Source organism: Eptatretus burgeri, chromosome 10 (assembly GCF_056783735.1).
Source record: "Eptatretus burgeri isolate ZD-2024b chromosome 10, Ebu_testis_v1, whole genome shotgun sequence".
In the NCBI taxonomy this organism is placed as follows: domain Eukaryota; kingdom Metazoa; phylum Chordata; class Myxini; order Myxiniformes; family Myxinidae; genus Eptatretus; species Eptatretus burgeri.
Window position 1 is genome coordinate 19132882 of NC_140970.1, and position 16605 is coordinate 19149486.

General features: G+C 41.4%; 1 protein-coding gene across 2 annotated transcripts in view; it reads left to right on the plus strand.

The window, feature by feature from the left end:
* Nucleotides 1-16605, plus strand: part of GXYLT1 (glucoside xylosyltransferase 1) — a 130004-nt gene that overhangs the window by 41716 nt on the left and 71683 nt on the right. Inside the window, exons 3-5 of one of the 2 annotated variants that reach the window (XM_085897308.1) lie at nt 5570-5722; nt 8771-8864; nt 15020-15132. The gene's annotated coding sequence lies outside the window, so the exon portion shown is untranslated. The remainder of the gene's footprint in view (nt 1-5569; nt 5723-8770; nt 8865-15019; nt 15133-16605) is intronic. The other variant, XM_085897307.1, reaches the window with a different exon arrangement.

Sequence of the window (16605 nt, forward strand, 5' to 3'; positions counted from 1 at the left end):
GCCAATAGGCCAATTTGAACCAAATTTTCTAAAATCCTCAAATCTCATCCAATTGACTTGAAATTTGAGCAAGATTTGCATATCAGGTCATTGATTTCAACCATCTATTACTTTTGAGGTTATCATAGGTGAAAAGGTCAACATAGTGCATAAGGTCAACCCAAAATAGGCCAAATTTTAAAATTGTTTCTAAAACGGTCAGTTTTCAACTGATTGACTTGACATTTGAAGAACATTTGCATATCAGGTCGTTGAATTCAACCATCTTTCATTTCAAGATCAACCTTGGCCAAAAGGCCAATTTGGGCCAAATTTTCTGAAATCCTCAATTTTCATCCGATTGACTTGAAATTTCAAGACCATTTGCATATGAGGTCGGTGAACTCAACTACCTATTAATTTTGAGGTCAAAATAGACCAAAATGTCAACAAAGTCCAAGCTTCTAAAATCCTCAATTTTCATCTGATTGACTTGAAATTTGAACATGAGATCAATTAATTTAACCACCTATTCATTTTGAGGTAAACATAGGCCAAAATGTCTACAGAGGCCAATTTGGCCAAAATTTTCTGAATGGAACAGGATGCCATAGGACAAAAGGAACAGTACAGAGAGGGTGGGGGAAACACCAACAGCTGAGTTGAAGGACAAAATAGAGGAAGACTTGGACAAAACAGTGGGTTGTGGGGAGGAATGAGGGTAAAGGAGGATGCATGGGATAGACAAGATGGATGCAGAAAGAAACGTTCAGAAAGGAAACACTCTAAATTTGGAAGGAGGAAGGCTTGGGGGTAAAGGGGGGCAGGGTTAACGAGGGTATAAAAGATCATGGTTTTTAATTGTGGATGATCTGAGATGATGGTGAACAGCCATCTTGAAGATCTGGAGGGAAGAATGAGATTTAAGAGAATGTGGAAGTTGGTTCCACAAGCAGGAAAAAAGAGGAATGAATGAGTGCAGGCATGCAATGATCCTGGATTTTGGGAGTTTCAGCAGTTGTGGGTTCCTGGTGGATTGCACGTGCCCTGTCGATAGCAGGAGGGTACAAAACATGGAAAGAGCAGAGGGTGCAAGACCAGAAAAGAATCAGTGGAAGACAAAGACCACAAATCTGTCTGTGATGTAAAAGTGATAGACCCATGGACTCAGATTCATTGCTTGAGGGCCTTGGTTTCCAGCAAAGAGTGAGGCAAGGGAGTCAGCCTTGAGGGGAAAGCAGTACTCCACCAACCTGGAAATGAAGGCCATGTAGGTAGATAGAAATTTGGGTGTGCAAAGGAAGGACTTTGTGCGATGGAGGATGCACAGTTGGTGACTGGCTTTGAAGGCCAACTTTGAAATGTGGTTTGCTCAAGAAGGATCTTGTTTGATAGTGACACCCAGGAGTTTGAGTGACTGAACTTCCTTAAGAGGATTGTTAAGAAAGTAGATTGGGGGTAGGAAGGGTGGAAGGGGTGGTTGCTTGACGGTCCTTTCTGAGAGATTGTGGGGAAGATGTTGGACATCGTGAGAGTGTGATATTTGTCAGGATTAAAAAACATATTCCAAATATTCCAAGTGTTTGACCAGCTTGTAGTTTTTTTTTCCAATGTCCAAAGAGAGGGAAAAGGCTGCAGCCTGCCTGCCTGAAGGCTGGAGGCTGTGTAATTTCACAGTTTCATACTAACACCATTTTTGGACAGTACTGTTTCTTTCATAATAGCTTCATCATCATGACAAAAAAGTAAATACAAAACTTGTGGAAAGGAGAGTGGAGGGGAGCTGAAAACCTTCACTTAACCCCCTTTATGAAGGAGCTGAAAACCTTCATAAAGGCTGGGGGAGTTGTCAAATTACATCCCCCCCCACCCCATGTAGGAATTTCACGATTTCTCTGTAACCCCCCAATAATTGATAAATACTGTTTCAGGACTTTTTTTAATTTGAAGACTTGCGCATCTTTTGAAACCGAATTTATGCAAATAAAACTTGAAAACATGCATAAAATTAGCGTACTTGCTTAATTAATAATTATATAATTTAAAAAACTAAACATTGTATCGCTGATTCAATAATATGAGCATACTGTTAAAAAGATTAACATCGAAAAACATCGAAATGTTAACATCGAAAAAGCCGAGCCTGGTGTTGGCTTCGTGGTTAGGGCGGCGGCTTGGGATCCTAGGGTCCTGAGTTCAAGCCCCGTTGGCAACTGAATTAAAATACACCAGGAGATTGATCAGCCTGTCATCCTTCCGAGGTCGGCAAAATGAGCACCAGTGAACTGGTAAGGGGGACACTGCATCAGCGGCATAGCCGCGTCCCAACCAATGATGCAACCAGCAGCCACAGGCTGCACTCGATGGAGAGAGAGATCGAAAAAGCCCAGCCTAAATTGGGTTAAAGCAAAGGAAACAGTACAAAAACAAGGAGAGGTACATTCAAAGTACACTGCTCCCATGCCAAATAAATAAAATAACAAATCTTCCAGCAAGCAACATTGCCAGCGTTGCCTTCGGCACCTGGCAATGCTGCCATGCAGCACATGGAGACAGAATTGGAAGGGAGCAGTGTACAATAATTGATTGATTTAAGGATTCATTGCTTAATTAAAATAAGTAAATAATAATTGTAAAATTATTAATTTCTTCATCAATTGGCTAATAGCATACCAAAACCATGACTATTTCATCTGAACCTGTAACTTTTTGAAAATTAAGTAATTCATCGAAAAATGAATAACTTATCGATGAATTAATTAACCTATAAATCGAAAATACCCTTTATCGCCAAATCACTTGTTCACTGTTGTGTCCAAATATTAGCTTCTTTGTTCAAAAGGTGCCTGAGATATTGCCCAGATGAAAAAGAAAACAAATAAATAAATAACAAATCGATAATAATTAAGTAATGAATCAATGAATTGATTAATCATAAAATTAAAAAAATAACTTTTGCCAAAGCACATCTTCACTTTTGTCCCCAAGTTTCAGCTTCTTAGTTCATAGGATGGCTGAGATGTCACCCAGACAAACAAGCAAACAATCCGAGTAAAAACTGAGTACTCCCTTCCTTTGGTTCCCGGCAATGACGCATGCATCGCCTGGATATGGAATTGGAGGAGGAGCGGTGTACAACAAACAAGTAGAGGGTACATTTAAGTGCACTGTCCCCATGCCAAATAAATGAATAACAAATCCTCCAGCACGTGACATTGCCTGGGCGACTTCGGCACCCGGCGATGCCGCTGTGCAGCACATGGAGAAGGAATTTGGAGGGAGCGGTGTACTTCTGAGATAAATATGTGCAAATGATAGTTTATGTGGGTAAATGCGTACAAATGATACTGACTTGCCATGCAGCATATGGAGATGGAATTGGGTGGGAGCAGTGCACAATAATTGATTGATGAAGAAAAAAAAATTGGTGTCTGAGGAGTTTATGGGGGGGGTTGCCCCCAAAAGAGGTATTTACTTTCTTCTCAGAAACTACACACACAGTTCTGATTAATCTTGACCACAACCTTCATCACCTGTGATGGATTAAAATAAATCAGGGTCTAGCCTTTTTGACATACCGGTAGTGCTCGTGGTGACTTCAGACTGGCTGAAGCCAACAATGAGTCACGTGGTGCCTCGAGCGGCAGCCTGCTTCCCATAGACTGGTCGACTGCATGCAGTGACTGATCCATGGTACGGCTGGGTTCGTGGGGACGGGTTCCTTGTACAAGTCATGCGGTACTGCCGCCCTGTTTCAGAAGGGGGTACCACATTGACATGGGTCCTACTCCCCTCCCTCAGATTTTCTCCACAGTGCTTGTGACTCAATGCATGCGGCATGGCCCTCTCAGGGGAGTCTGTTGGGGTCGGCGATGGGCATTCCGCCGGCAACCTCAGACTCCTGACCTGAGTTGGCCTAGCCATACGTGGTTAACTGCTGGCTCCTTGCATGCTACACACCGCTGGCCTGACAATCCCAGTGAGCACCGTGCCCCCCACTCTTCCAGGCAGATGGTCTTGCCTGCTACGCCAGTTGTGCAGATCCTGTGGACTGGATCTGGGTGCTGGGTCAGCGTTTGTTGCAGTGGACTACAAGTGAACCAAGATTGAGATGGTTCATGGTCCCTACCTACTAAGGACATCCACTTGGAGGAGGAGCTGTATAAAACAAACAAGTAGAGGTAATGAATCCTTCAGTCATGAAGGACGTCCACTAAGGACATCTGGATCTTCAGTCTGCTGCCTCGGCACCATAGTGGTCAACAACTGAAATGCGTTGGATTGTGGAGGAGGGGGAGAGCGGGGGTTGGGGGGGCAACGGGCTAGGGTCCTTAAACCCTGGCAGGAGAGATGTAAAGTCGTCATTGACCCCCCCCATGGCTCCAATTGCTTTTGGGGGAGGGGGGGTTGCCCAACAAAATATGTATTTGCTTTCTTCTCCGAAACTGCAAACACAATTTTGATGAAACTTGACCACAACCTTCATCACCTGTGATGTACCAAAGCTTGTTCACACCATTAAAAAAAAAAATCGGGCCCTCAGGGGTTTATGGGGGTTTCCCCAAAAAATATGTATTTGCTTTCTTCTCTGAAACTGCAAACACAATTTTGATGAAACTTGACCACAACCTTCATCACCCGTGATGTACCGAAGTTTGTTCACAACATAAAAATAAAAAATCGGGGTCTCAGGGTGCATACGGGGGTTGGGGAGCTCCTACCCCCCCCAGCCCCCCAGGCCCCCCCCCACAAAAAACATGCATTTGCTATAACATTGGTTCTTGGTACATTTTGTTGATTATGTCCCTCATTGACTTCCTCCTCAGTATCATTATTCTATCAGATGAGCACCCACGGGTATTGCCCCTATTTTTCGAATTCTAATTCTTTCCAATCTAATTATAATCTTTGTTCTTTCTAATTTTTTCACAATTATTTTCATTCATTCTAATTCTTGCTTTTTTGTTTCTTTCATCTTTTTTGCTCTTTATTTCTCTTTTTCTTTATATATCTGTCTCAGAAGTTAATTCTTGCAGAACGTTTACTGTAAGGCTCAATTGGTTGCACCTGGGTCGGTTTAAGGGTGGTGGAGTTGCGGCTCGGGTTCTTTCTGATGACTCCAATGCAGTGTTTGGTCTTCCATTTGACTAAACAATTTGGGAGATTAAAATAATGGCTTTTGCTCGACCAAATTGGGTGTCCAAGCTCGTATTTAAGATTTCCGCTCTTGGTATGTTTCAAAATGCTGTCATCGCTGAACATGACAACATATTTGTGAATTACTCTGGTGATGATCCTGGTTCAGATATATCATAAGGTTGAAGCAGATTGAGCAGTGACTAATGTGTTTGAAAGAGGAATATGTTGTATTTTAGATGTAGTTGCAATATGCTGTCGCCTTTATCTGACACGGTTTGCTCGTGATATGAAACTTGTTTTCATCGAGGCTTAATGTGACATCAACATTGATGAACAATAATTATTTGTCAATCGCAGTCACCAATCACAATCATAAGCAAGATGGAGAAAACAAATTTGTCAATATGGGTTCTTTTCAGATTAATTCTCACGTATTTCTGTTTTCATACAGACCCATCTTTGTGCCTGGCTGTAAAGTTCCTGTCATTTGAAATAAATGGCTCCTCACCAGGAAGCATTTCCTCCAAATGAGTCTCAGGAGCGCTTGATAGGTGCAAATAGAATAATGGAAAGTGAAGTCGAGAAACCCACGAGAGAGCTGCAGGTAAGAATAACTGCACCCACTCCACCAAAAGGCAAAGTGTTTAGCTTTTCAGGAGTGCTTAATGAGTGCTAATCCACTGTGTCCAGAAGGTTTTATGTCAAATAGATCTGTGAATTGTGGGAAAGTTTAGCTAAGGATTATCAAGAGACTGCAGGCAACTTATGCGCAAAGTAATTTACCCATCATATGTCAATTGAATTTTTTTTTTTGTATTGTTTGAGTGATCTGACCAAGGCACTTTATATGTAGTTGCATTGCTCATTAGAATTCTTGATAGTGAGTTTGCGGGGAAGTTGAGTTTTTGATTGGTTGATGTAAGGATACAAATCCGTTCCCAACGATTAATTGATCCATTGTTGTGAAAAAAGAGAAAGCAACACTTTCAATCAGCAGGCAATATTTATTTGGATTGGCCTTATCAGTGTTTTTAGGTAGCAGCCATGACAGCAAGGCAATCCCAAATGTACACCTTCAAAAGGGGTTTACATTAAGATCTGTAAACATTAATGAGATTGATTTGATATATCGTACTTTGGGATGGCTAGGTAATGCATAGATAGTGTGCTAAACTCAGTCTAGCTGGTGTTAGTCTGTCATTCTGATGCTTCACAGGTAAGTTGTTAAGTGCAAGTGCACCATTGTTTGGAAAGCTATCCCATCTGCCCGTATGAGTTCACGAAAATTAAAGACACAACGGTGCCTTTCTAAAAGTAGCTTTCCAACCTGCATCTCGATTAATGGTACATCCTTCATTTTGCACCAAGTAATAATGAACTTTCAATCCAATCTCTCCTTCTTCCTATGTCCTCTTGGCTCGACTGACCATGGGTTTTCTCAAGCAATTACCTTTTTGGCTATTGTTCGGGAGCAAAGTCTATGCCACAGAATTTGGCAATTTGTACAGGCCAACTGGTATGGACTGCATTCTGTCCTCACTAAAGGATCGTGCTTCCATCTTCACAGCATCTGATATTGATTTCACCTGGGAATACTTTCAAAGTCTACAATTTTTTTGTGCACAGGGTAATTACGCCATCTCATCTGCAGCTAACCTCTCCATCCTGGTACGTCCATCCTGTGGGGTGACAGTTGTGGTTTAGCAGCTTGATTTCTCAAAATGGAAGGCTCACACGATTGAGAGGAACCTTGGGTAACTACATACGGCTCACAACAAGTGCTGCATGTCCACCCATAGGGAAGCCACAAAACTCCAACTCCTCTCCTTCCTCAACGTCCTAGTAGCAATTGTCAAGTCTGTGTCTCGTATATTCTCCCCCTCCATTATATGCAGACAGTAGAAATATTTTGTTTCTGTGTTGACTCTGCATCAGTGACGAGTCCAGATGGCAACAGTGCCTATGTTCTCAAATCCTGCTCTGCTGCTCTTGCTTCTCTGTGTGCTGCATGCTGACCTTTGGCTACCTCCTGCCTGCCTCAAAGACCGCTAACATTTCTCCCATTCACAAACTTACAATTATAAGCAGTCATGGAATCCTTCATTTGCTGCCAATGTCAGTTTTCCTTTTTTGTCAAATCACCTCAACTCTGACCATTGATTTAGAATACATCCTGGTCAGTCAACATTAGAAGAAGCTATTGCTTCTTTCCCAGTAATGAAGGTTCGCATGACATGATATTGCTACTCGTATTTCCAACTTGCATGTCTATGATAATGACAAACCACTGGAGTTGGAGATAAACTGGGAAAGGAGCCTTTGAGTTGGAGGTCCAGGGAGACTGGTCAGGTTTAGCAGTGAGGAAGTCACAGCAGTACAATAGAGAGGAGAGTAGTCATGCACATCTTCTTTGGTGAGTGTTCATCTGGCATCCATGGTTTGGAGTGGTTGCTGTGTTCAACAGATTTTCCGTGTCTCTCTCTTTACCAGCCTGTGGTTTTATTGCACTGTTTTTCTAACCGCTGACGTTCTCAGGACTCTTTCGCTGGGCCCCATTGCATCAAATTTCAGGTTGTCAAAGACCCAACGTCTCGTTCATTCATGCTACGGGATCGTACAGCTACTGTTGCAGTTCCATGAGTATTTCAAGGCTCTTATGGATGGGCCCATTGTGCTACTCTCCACGTTGCCAGTGGTCCCAGGGCACTTTCACTACCAATGTCTCATAATTCGTCACCATCACTTGGCAAGTAGCTGGGGTTGAGAACGTCATCTCTCCTCCCTTGCTTCTAAACATTATAAGCCGCAAACAATCAATAAATGACATCTCTGATGCTCTAAAAAAATCCTCTTCCTTTTTTGCCAATGTCTTTATATTATGCTGTGTTGTGCCCCATTCCACTGGCAGGCAGGCAGCATTTGTCTTGATTTGAAATTGATTAGATTCTGGTCTGACGAATGGAAGATGTCTTTCAACCCTGAAATAAGTCTTTCCCTATCACTCCAGAAGGACAGCAAAATGAATCAATCCATCTATTTGCATTGTCAGCCACTGGAAGAGGTCATCCTCTGACACTTCCAAGCAATTCAAGGATGATGTAGGTGTTCTTCCATTAATCCCATCATGACTACACTTCCACAATCTCACATAGCCCATCATCCCAGACCTTGGAGAAAGTGTTTGTTTGTTTTTTGACACAAAGCATATTATTTAGGGCTCAAAACTGTTGTCATATTAAGTTCACCAAGTTGAAAAGGTCCCTGTCTCTTTTTTCATCTTGTTAGTTGTGTTAATCAAAATAATGAGCAAGAGTGATAAATTAGCTGAGAGTGACTAATACTACGACTAATTTCTCAGGACCCGTGGATGGTGAATGTCTCTCTTTGACGCCTGCCCTACACACAGTGTTTTAATTTTGGTATTGCTTAGTGAGCTATGTATGCTCTTCCGATCTCCGAGATGCACGTCGATAGCAGAACTGCAACAGAGGTGCAGGTGCAAAACTGCAATAGCAGGTGCAAACCCGGCTTTGAGTGCTGCCAACTCTCGCGATGTCATTGCTCACCGTCCACCTCCACTCTTTTGTTCTTCTTCCCTCCTGTTTGTGGAAACACCTTACTGAGGCTGTTCAATCCCACTCTTACCTTGAAGGCTTCAAGTTGGCAGAATACCACCATTTCATGTCATCTCCATTCCTACTGAAGTTTGACAACCTGAAGTTTGATGCAATGGGTCCCAGTGAAAGGTGATCCCTTTTACTCCATTCACCCTTCCTTGCAGGTTATTGTGTTGCTCCCCTCCTCGCTTTCCTCCCCCCCCCCCCGTTTGTTCATTGTCTTGCTTGTTTCCTCCACCGGTTGTCAGCATATTACCTTTTTGACATTTGTCATCTTGCCATACTATGAGCCTGCATTTTGAATACAATTCTTTTGAAGGCTCTTCTTTTTTTTTTTTGCTTGTGCAGAAACTGCACTAATTTATGGGGACAGCAGTGTATCAATAGTGTTGCACACCTCAGCAATGATGTCACGCACAGACCAAGTATGTAATTGAATTCTGATAAGATATACATTTGCTCAACAAATAGGATTTCTGCCTGTGGGCTGCTTATGATAAGTACAAGTGGCACATGAGTCGACTTCATGCCTGGTGCCAGGGATCCCACAGTTGTATAAACGAACAAGTTCCCTGTGGTAATTTTGGGAGTGTAAAGGGAATTATTGAATACACTAAAATACAGGATGTGGACAAGGCCTTTTAAAGATGGACCATTACTAAAGGTTCTGTTTTTGCTTCAAGTAAACTTTCTTGCTTTGTTTATGTGGGCTCTTGTGAACATCCTGCCTCTTGACACAGATGGCTAATACAGTAGCGTGACAGGCTGTGGATTTGTTTTGGGTGTTTGACAAATAAAGGTTTCCACAGCCTTTCCCGTACAAGTTCAATAATGGGGGCTTTGCTCTGTGCATATCCCATAATGTGATATTGAGTGTTAGGTGAGCTGTGAAGTGAGTTAGCATGAACACCAGTGAAACGAAAGCCCTGTGAGCACTTACCTTCTTAATACATCTCCCTGAGTGTCAGCAGTGGTGCCCATCAAGGAGATAGGGCCCAAGGCCATGTGAAGAAAACAGCATGCATGGCTGGCTGCAATTAAAAATTACCCACCAACAACTGCTGGTGGGGACTGATGTTGGGAGTCTCTCAAAGCGATTCAACCATGGCAGTCCTTCCACTGGTGCAGAATGGAATGCCTGTAAGAAAGAAGAAAGTATGGTTCACAGCCATAGCTTCTCCTCAGGAGACCACTGACCATGTCAGTGGAATTAAAATCACAATTGGAGGGAGTAATTAAGGACAGAAGAAGAAAAAGTAAGAAGGAAGGCCAGTGAAGATTTGTTTAGCAGCTCTGAAAGAGAGGGGTATGAGAGGGGCGACAGGGTGGTGGGGGGTTGGGAGCGAGATAGAGAGAGACCATAACCGAGGAGGTCAGTAAGACAAGTAGGTTGGTTAAGAGGTTAATAGAACACTTGGACTTTAAGAAGACATCATTGCACTCTGACATGAATTAGAGGGACATTAATTCACAACGGTTAAATCAACACAGTACATGGGATTTTAACCTGGTATGCAAACACACTCCTAATAAGTGCTCAGTACTTAGCTGGGAGCGTCAGACAAGCAAATTCTATGAGGTTCCACAAAAAATGCTTTTCCATACACAGCCAAACAATTGTTTTAGCTGTATACAAGTAACATACAGTGATTTACCAGCCACTTGTTACTCTCATTGTAAATTTGATCGTGTCTAAAGCATTTGGAGCTAACCTTCCAAGTTAAATGAACTCCATTGGCGGCTTAATTTGCTTTTACAAACCAAATACACACGGGAAATGTGTGTTCCAAATGTTACATTTAATGAAAAGTACAAATTCAGGACGATCAAAAGCTAATGGAAGGAGAATGCCAGTTTCTTGTTCACGCCTGATAAATTGCTGCAGAACGAGAGAGCATTGTATTCGCGTGGGAATTGCGAAGGAAAACAAATTTGATCAAATGATGGAGTTCATGGTGTATAATCATTTTCTGGCTTCAGAAAAACCTTACCTTGAGTGCCATGATGACACCTTGTACATTTCCCTCTCGGTCTCATGCTTCATGGAGGGGAAAACTTTCCTTGAGGGGAAAGACTCACCAGGATCACTAAATCGATGAGATTTGTTGATTTATAAAAAAAACCCCAAAAATGGAAAGTTGAGCAACTCCTATATTTTATAATCACCAGGGCCCGGTTGTCTACGGATAAGCACAATCAAATAGATACATCACTGATCCGAGGGATAAAATTTATCCATTGGATAGGTTCCATTGCTCAAAGTCTGGATAACTTTCTCTGCTCGATAAATTAGTGATTTTTCTGGATAACTTTAGCCAATCTACACTGGACTGGATATGCCTTATCCGTGGTTCGTGACGCTTGGACGTCACGGCATGGACGTAGGTTTGTCCAATTTGAAATGGCAGACAACCCAGCTTTATTCGACATCTGTTGAACGAACGTTGAAAGGAAATTCCGCAAATATGTTGATCTAATCCGTGAATATTCGGAGTGTGAGTTCCGCGACCGATATCGATTTAGTTAGGCAAGTTTTACCTTCATTCTTCATTTAATAAGTAACAGTTTGACGCATGCTACAAAACGTAACTGTGCAATCTCGCCAGTGATCCAACTTTGCATTGCCCTTAGATTTGAAACAGTAGTTATAAATGCTCCTTAAGGGAAATTCTAAATTGTCCTAAAGGGTAATTGTAAATTGTCCTAAAGGGTAATTATAAATGGTCCTAAAGGGTAATTATAAATGGTCTTAAAGGGTAATTATAAATTGTCCTAAAGGGTAATTCTAATGGGTTTTGCAAATTTCTCAGCTTTGCCTATTTCATATTAAAAATGCCAAACTGAACCTCTTCCTTTGGACATGGGTGCGATTTTCTTTTTTACACTCTCTGCCTGTCTGGCAGTCAAACAAAATTGAAAATCATTTCAAACAGGAAACTGTTTCTAAGGATGTCATAAAGGACACAAACAACAGGCATGAAAAACTACTGTAACGTGTTAAATAAGGTGGTACAAAAGACACTGCATCAATGCAGTTAACGTCTAAATATTTTTCTACAACTTTCAAAATTTTTATTTTATTTCAATTTAATTATATATGTGAACACTGAAGAACACAAATCACCTTTTTGACACTTTCAAAACCCTTCCATTTCGCAATACTTGAAAAAAATATTACGGCATTTTACATCATCATCTAAATATTACTAAAACTCTCATCTTTTATTTATTTATATATATATACATATATATATATATATATATATATATATATATATATATATATATATATATATATATATATATATATGCAGGGTGTCCCAAAAAAATATACAACTTTTCATCTGCAAAGAGGATGGTCACAACATATATTTAAAAAAAAAAGATATATGGCGAAAGCTGAAAGGTTAAAGTTTATTGTACCAATGTCAAAATTGCCACCAAAATTTAAATTTTGATATAGAATCGTCGTTTTCTTTAAGACCACATGTTCGACGTAGGCTCCACGTTGTCCGATCACTGCCTGCAAACACGTTGTCATGTTCTCCATCACTTTGGGAAACGTTTCCTGAGGAATGTTCTGGATTTCTCGTTGGATGTTTTCCTTCAGCCGATCAAGAGTCTGAGGCCTAGGGTTTCCATAAATCCTGTCCTTGAGATACCCCCACGAGAAGAAGTCTGGATTCGTAAGGTCAGGGGAATACGGTGGCCACTCAACGTCTTCATAGAGGGAGATAAAGCGGCCCTCAAAATGTTGGTTGAGAAAACTCCTTGTTTCCCGAGCTGCATGGGGCGGTGCCCCATCCTATCCTGCTGGAACCACTGGGTTCTCATCTGGATCAGGTTGTTTCTCCTATGGGTCTGAGTACGTAGCTCAGGCAGATAGAATTCCTGAATCATTTCATGATAGTTCCTCTGGTTTACCGTGCAAGTATGGACCAATTATCCCATACCAACCAACCGCCACCCACATGGTGACTTTGAGAACAGATCGAGGCATCAGTTCAGTTGATGCATTACCAGGATTTTCAGTTCCCCAGTACCGAAAGTTTTGCTTGTTTACCTCCCCGGACAAGTGAGCATGGCATTCGTCCGTCATGTGAAGTTTTTTGAGGAAGTCTGCATCTTCCTCCAACTTTCCTGAGAACCAATTTGTAAAGTCTCGTCGTTTGCGTTTCTGTTGATCAGTAAGCACCGTTTCCGTTTGAATGTTGTATGGAAAGGCATGAATGTCTTGGCGAAGGATCCTCTGAACGGTGCTCTTATGAATGTTTGTCTCGGCAGAAAGTCGTCAAATCGATTTTTTTGGACTCTGAACGACCGCCTGTCTCACCATTTCCACATTTTCTTCACTACGACATGTCCTCTTCCGACCACTGTGACCCTTGTGAAGGTCACAGATGGTTCCCACATTGGTAAACTTTGCGATGGTGCACTTAATTGTCCGAAAGTTTGGTGCATGGCGCAAGTAGATATCGAAATGTCTCGAGTAACGACGTTGCACCTGTATGACACTTTTCGTCTGGTGACAAAGTTCAATAATTTTCGTCCGTTGTTGTATGATCAGTCTTGGCATTTTTCTGGTGCTTGCTTGGTATCAAAATAAACTTCAGGCTCTCTGCAACAAGAAATGAAGCATTAGTGACAAAATTATTGCTTTTTTTAGGATCAAACGAAGCATTTTAAAAGTTGTATATTTTTTTTGGGACACACTATATATACAGCTCTGGAAAAAAATAAGAGACCACTCCAAAAAAAATTTAAATCAGCATCTCTGCATGTATGGCAGCCATTCCATTCCAGTGTCTGTTGAATTCCAACACAGGCACACCTCATTCTACTTAGTAAGGTACTGATTAGGTGATCACCTGAACCAAATCTTATTTAACAAGGAAAAGTATAAAAACCACTGCTGTGGTCATCACTATCCTCTTGCAATAGGACCAGCTGGATTGGCAAAAACAGTGCTCGTAGTACCTCAAAAGTAATTGTAATAAAAAAAAAAACTATTGACAATGCCAAAAGAGTTGAAAGGAAAAGTTTTGAGTGAGGAAAAGAAGGGTTCAATTCTGGCTTTACTGGCAGGGGGATACAGTGAGCGTCACGTTGCTTCCATCCTTAAAATTTCAAAGACGGCGGTTCATAAGAACAAGGTCAAGCAGCAGACATTGGGGACAACAAAGCTACAGACTTGCAGAGGGCGAAAACGACTTTCCACTGACCGAGATGACCGCCAACTCATTCGAATGTCACTCAACAACCGTAGGATGACATCAAGTGACCTCCAAAAAGAATGGCAAACGGCAGTTGGGGTGAAGTGCACGGTGAGGACGGTTCAAAACAGGCTTCTAGGGGCAGGGCTGAAGTCATGCAAAGCTAGAAAAAAGCCCTTCATCAATGAGAAGCAAAGAAGAGCCAGGCTGAGGTTTGCAAAAGACCATAAGGATTGGACCGTAGAGGACTCGAGTAAGGTCATCTTCTCTGATGAGTCCAATTTTCAACTTTGCCCAACACCTGGTCATCTAATGGTTAGACGGAGACGTGGAGAGGCCTAAAGCCACAGTGTCTCGCACCCACTGTGAAATTTGGTGGAGGATCGGTGATGATCTGGGGGTGCTTCAGCAAGGCTGGAATCGGGCAGATTTGTCTTTGTGAAGGACTCATGAATCAAGCCACGTACAAGGTTGTCCTGGAAGAACACTTGCTTCCTTCTGCTCTGACAATGTTCCCCAACTCTGAGGATTGGTTTTTCCAGCAGAACAATACTCCATGCGACACAGCCAGGTCAATCAAGGTGTGGATGGAGGACCATCAGATCAAGACCCTGTCATGGCCAGCCCAATCTCCAGACCTGAACCCCATTGAAAACCTCTGGAATGTGATCAAGAGGAAGATGGATGGTCACAAGCCATCAACCAAAGCCGAGCTGCTTGAATTTTGCGCCAGGAGTGGCATAAAGTCACCCAACAGCAATGTGAAAGACTGGTGGAGAGCATGCCAAGACGCATGAAAGCTGTGATTGAAAATCAGGGTTATTCCACAAAAGATTGATTTCTGAACTCTTCCTCAGTTAAAACATTAGTATTGTGTTGTTTAAAAATGAACTAGCATAACCCGCGCTCTGCGCGACATGTTAGGGTGGGTGTGTTTGAGAAAGGAACTGATGCAGAGTATCAGTCGTAATTTTACTTTTATGCAGTAAGTGGAATACAATGTTCAAAGTACTTCTTGATACACAATGTTTTGGGTTATAGCATTGTCATTGTGGAACCCTTGTTTTGTAGTTGGTATAATTTGCACCATCATGTCCGAGAACCGACGTGATCATGAGAAGGCAACACATAACTGCCCGTGGCTGAACACCGGCTGTGGAAGATATAACCCAACTTTATCAAAGGTTTGGCCTTGCGCTTTGTTTATAGTCATGCAGTAGCTGACTCTTACTGGAAACTGTGTTCTTTCAAGAATGAATGGCAAGTTCACATCTGATGGGGCCAGTTTGATTTGTGGTATCAACACATAGTCACCTTTGTTTGCCCCAGTTAGGATCTCGGCATCTAGAACATGGGTGTGGAGATTCCTAACAATCAGTCGTGTACCATTACATAACCCTCTTTTTATATCTAGGTTATGTAAGGGCATGATAATGACAACAGGCTTCAAGAGTAGTCTGTGCGGAGGCATGCCAGTTGGGGTAATGGAGTTAAGAAATTCTAAAGGATATTGCTCAGCCTCTTGTGGATCTTCGCAAATGACTTGGTCTGCACTTAAGTATACTTTGATAGTGCCTGGTAATTTGTGTGTGATGTCATCATTCATTCTAAGGGCATACTGATTTGTGGGTGTCAGGATGACAGTGTTTGACAGAAGTCGAGGGTTTTGTAGGTTGATGAACACTTCAGTTTCCAAATGTTCCTTGACAACTTCACAATCAGGTGGAATCTGAATGCAGTGGGGAATATCGGGATGGTTGTAGCGCAATTGCCCATTGCCTAAGCGAAGTAACCACTGTGCGAAGTCCTGTAGGACACAAAGCCAAATGCAGTAACCGTTTTTGGCACGATTTCACTGTTTCAGAACCATTTTATTTACTTTTTTTGTGCCATGCACCTCATATGGTCTTTGAGATAATGTAAGCCGAATATCACGTTACTCGAGCGCAGAACAAAGTCGAAGATAGCGCGACACGAAACCACAAACTCGGAAATAATATATAAGATGTGAACTTGTTTTGTTTGTATTATTTGAGGTCTGAAAACACTGAATCTTTTTGGTATTTTGACCAGTTGTCATTTTCTGCAAATAAATGCTCTAAATGACAATATTTTTTTACTTGGAATTTGGGAGAAATGTTATCAGTAGTTTATAGAATAAAACAAAAATGTTCATTTTACTCAAACACATATATACATATATACCTATAAATAGTAAAACCAGAAAAACTGATAATTTTGCAGTGGTTTCTTATTTTTTTCCAGAACTGTATATATATATATATATATATATATATATATATATATATATATATATATATATATATATATATATATATATATATATATATATATATATATATATATACATATATACATATATACATATATACATATACATATATGTATATGTATGAATGTTTCCGAAATACAGGCAAAATGGTACACGATAGCGCAAAATTTTTGGGGCCACCTCACTGACCATTCGCCTGCGGTGTGCAGTATCAACTTTCGTTCAGATCGGGCAACGAAAAAAATTATTAAAAAATCAATTCCCGATTCAGTCAAGTTTTGGTATGATGATCTATAAAGCGCAAGGACAAACCATGGAGAATGTGTTGATACACCTCAAGAAACCGGTTGGCCGAACGATGATT